Raw genomic sequence first — 4,371 nt, 5'->3', positions numbered from 1 at the left:
CTGCAGTCAGATCTCTTGGGTCCTTGGAGGGGATGAGATCCTCTGAGCTGTTCAGAGCCTCCCTTGTGCTGCCACAAAACCAAATCAGCTGTTCTGCACAGCGCATCCTTATTCTTTTACTTTTCTGCAGCATGCCTCTGTTCATCAGCTGCTGCACTACAGGAAAAGGGACACACCTGTAAGATGGAATAGAATCTCAGTTTCCAGAATCCTTCTGCAGGACTGTGGGAACTGCTCAGTCTGTGATTTTCCTCAGTTATTGAGAAATTTTAAGGCAGGGGTGGGGCAATTCTGTGTGTAGCAGTAGTTCGGAGCAATAAAATGAAAATAAATAAATATTTTCACGTAATAAATGAAAGGGACAAAAGAAAAGACTTGCTTCTTTAGCCAAGGGTGCATGAATGACTTAATCTTACAGTACTGTTAACTCTTGGTTTAAAACCTGCAGATGTCTCATACAACTCATGTTCAGTCTTTGCCACTGGGACTACCTGTTAGCACGAGTTGCTGTATGGAAATAGGAGCGTTTGCTGTGCTGTGCTGTTGCTCCTTTCTCTACAGTATTCACAGGGCCAGGCATTCGCATTCTCTAGCTGTCCAAAAATTCTAAATTCTGAGAAAGGACACCTTCCTTTTCTCTTGAGGATGGTCCTGCACCAGCCTCCTCTCTGGGCTTCCCAGCACTTGCCTTGCTCCCTATAGACCCAACCCGGAGCGCCTCGGAGGTGCTCCACGTAACCCGTCACCTGGAGTCTTGTTTTCCTCTCATCCCTTTTAGCTCCCTTTAGCTCTTCCTCCTTTTTCACAGTGTTAATGCAGACATTTCAGCTACATCTCCAAGGCCTATTATTTCTACTGTGTTTACTTAATTGCTCCTGTATTTGAAGCTGTTCTTCATAGTCCCTGCTCTACCCTGATCATGTCCATTAGTATTTCTAATTATTTCTGTGATGTCCTGAGCTTGAATTCCCCTGATTTGTGGGGCAACCATGATCTAGTCCGCAGCCCGTCTCTGGATTAGTTTGTCAGTGGACAGAACAGCCGTGTGCTGTGCTGAGGCGTGTCAGAGCATGAATTTCTCTTGCAGGTCTACAGAGCACTCCTGGGCACCTGGAAAAAGTACCTACGAAATTGCGTGAGAAAGCCAGGCTTAACTTTTCTATAATGCACTGATATAAATGGTGCGATAAGTTTGAATGGTGTGGTAAGTGGGAGAAACAGGTGGTGGTAAGTTTGAGAAATAGTTGATGGTAAGTTTGAGAAAGAGTTGATGGTAAGTTTGAGAAATAGTTGAGTTGTGAATTAAGCTTATGACTCAACCCTTACTGATGTTACCCATCAATTAGAGGATCATGGAAAATCCCAGCTGTACATTTGGTGTGGGCAGTGTTACGTATTGGAAGCAATTGCTTTTCACTCACTTGGTAAGGCCTTTACTGGGCTTTGTGTCCTACATCAATGAAAATACAGACATCTACAGTTGGAGAGGGTAGAGGAAAGAAGAGGAAAGCTAAGTGGAAAAATACTTCATAAATGAGTTTTAGAGGATCAGTAGGGAAGAAGGAGGAGAGCAACATCTCTTTAAATGAATGGTTTGAATGATTGCAGCTTTTCCTTCACTCCAATTTACTCAAGCTGTGCAAACCAGCTCTAGACAAAGTGTATTCTCATTATGTTTTCGCTGATTAGAGAAAGAAAAAAAAACCCTGTAGATGGTTTAGGACTGGACTGAGGATATTCACAGGTCTTGGGAGATGCTCTTGTTCAGGCTATGAGTTATTATGATGGAAACATCTGACACTACGCGTGTGTCTTCTAAATAAACCCTCTAAACAAACAATTTGAACAAAAAGAAAAGTAGATGGATTCTATCAAATATCTTTGTTACTAAAAAGACTGGTTTTGGATCAGAAATTCAAAGATTTGTGTTCATCATCTCAGTGGATTCAGCAGTGGTCTTCAAGGTGGCATGAGATCTTTGTTTTATCGGTAGGAAAAATGCACTTTGACTGCGATATTGATTGCTGTCCTTTGGAAAAAAAATTAATCTTGCTTTTATATTTTCACATTTGAGTTTGCATTTTCCACGTAAATTACACTATTTAAACATTGCATACATATAGAACTACAATATGCTTGTAAACCTGCCTTCCTCCCTACCTTCAGGTAGGTACGTTTGTTTTGCAAGCTAACTGCCTGCATTTTCCTTTGTTTGGATTTTGAAGTTTAAACCCAGGCAGATAAAATTAAGCATGAATTTAAGAACCTTATGAACTAGAGCTTTGATCCCTTCCTTTTAGAAAACCACCAATTTTTTTGTATACAGCTTTGCTGAGATGTGATCAAACAGGATACAGGCTATGATTCTGAGTTGGTTTCATTATAATTTTGGAAAATTCAACAGATTGTTGCAAATTTGCTCTTTGCAAAATGCCCAGATGTACAAGTCCCCAAAATCACTTGAAATACTTCTTCGTTCTGCTGTCTTTCAGGGTGATAGCATGACAATTTTTAAGAAGTTGCTTTCAGGTTATGCTTCTGTCTAAAAACGAATGGGATGATAGAGCTTTCAGAGTCCAGAAGACACATTTTAACTTTAAATCCTTAGCAAACTTTTGCTGTAGCAGCACTAAAATCATGCCATTAAATTACTGTTTTAGTTAGGACAGAGATGAGCAAAATTGAGTCAGGTTTTCCATGTGTTGTGGGCAGTGAGTGGGGCTTGTCAAGATAATAAGAGCTAATGCTAGATGAGAGCTGTTTGGACAAAGAACGTGTGTTAGCTGCTGCCTTGCTTCATCTCTCAGCTTCATCTTTAGCTAAACTAGGTGGGAAAACTGTTGTTTGCAGCCTGATTCAGGAAGGTATTCAGGCACATGAAAAGCCCTACTGATTTTGGTGTTTGAAGCAAGGTATGTATTTAACTGCAAGTTTTGAATGCAAGATCCTCCAATAGTGTATCTCACTGAGCAAAAAAAATCAGAAGGCCCTGCATTCTCACCGTGGTATCAAAATGAAGGAGCATATACGCCAATAGAACACAGATTATTTTATGTATATTTTGTTTAAACGTACGTGTCTTATGGTAAGTGCCCCACAAAGAAACTTTGTGTATTCATTCTCAGCATGAACCTTAAAGTAAAAAAGTGGAAGCCTGCAAATACCTTCTGTGTTACTTAATAGCCCCTCCATGCAACTTTTAGAGTTTCTTAATGAAATTTTTCTCTGCTAACATTAGTACAACTGAGTCCTTGTGTAACTGCTGGCTGTGTACATCACTTTATAAGAAGTGACAAATGAAAGGCCAAATAATATGTTAATTACCTCTTGTTGAAGTGTAAGTGCTGTTGTGACCTTTTTCTGTATGGTACAAACTACTTTTTTTGCAGTGTCTAAGAGAAGTTATTTAAATGCATTATGAAAGCTACGCAGGGCCTGATCCTGAAAGCTTTTACGAATCAAATTCTCTCATTGCTACAGTACAGGTCTACAGCCTGATCCTTGACAGGTGTGACTTGGCATTGCCTTGGGTTACATCAGCTTTGCCAGATATCCGAGCCTGCTTTTGTGCACAGACTGTCAGTGGGACTAATTAGAGAGCCACAGCTTTACAGCATCAGACCAAAGAGTTGCTCTGTTGTTTGTTTCTGAGGGTACAGTTATAGCACAGTTAGTTAGGTTCAAGATGTTCATAACTGTCTGAGTATCTGCAAGATACAGTTAGGTACCCTCAGAGGGTACAATCAGGCTAAGCTGTTGAAAAGGATGTGTAAGGCCTAAAAAATCTTGCAGATATCAGACAGTTATTAACATCCTTGTAACTTGTGTTACATACCCACATGGGCACTGTGAATGAGCCCTCAGCAAGGCAGCTTTTCCCGCCTATTCCCTACAGTTCCCTGGAATCTTTAGAAGTTTGCCCAAGAGAACACGTTGGTGTTTGTGGGCTGGAAGGATTGAGCTGAGAATTTAAAAATCACATGCTTGCAGCACTGCAAATGGGAAGGACCTCCAGAAATCGCAGTGATGATAATTGTGCCTCTAACCCATCCTTGTCTGTTGTTGGTTCTCCAGACTTTTTATTCTTGTTGATCTCCCCTGAAAGCTTGCAAATATGCCTACATCTTTCTTAGGCTTTGATACCCCAAATGAAATTCAGTCACATACTTCCCAGGTCTTGCCAATGGCCATCCTTTTAGTATCCCAAAGAATAAGACTGGCTTTTTTTTTTTTTCCAGCATCACACACTTGATTCATATTCAGCTCATGAGCCAGTATAACATAGTTTTGTGCACAACTGCTTCCTAATGAGAGGTTCCCCCTTATAGAATACAATACAGTACATAGTATAATATAGTACACTACACAGCC

This window comes from Haliaeetus albicilla, chromosome 3, assembly GCF_947461875.1.
Source record: "Haliaeetus albicilla chromosome 3, bHalAlb1.1, whole genome shotgun sequence".
NCBI classification, from domain to species: Eukaryota; Metazoa; Chordata; class Aves; order Accipitriformes; family Accipitridae; genus Haliaeetus; species Haliaeetus albicilla.
Note: the sequence above shows the minus strand (reverse complement) of the source record.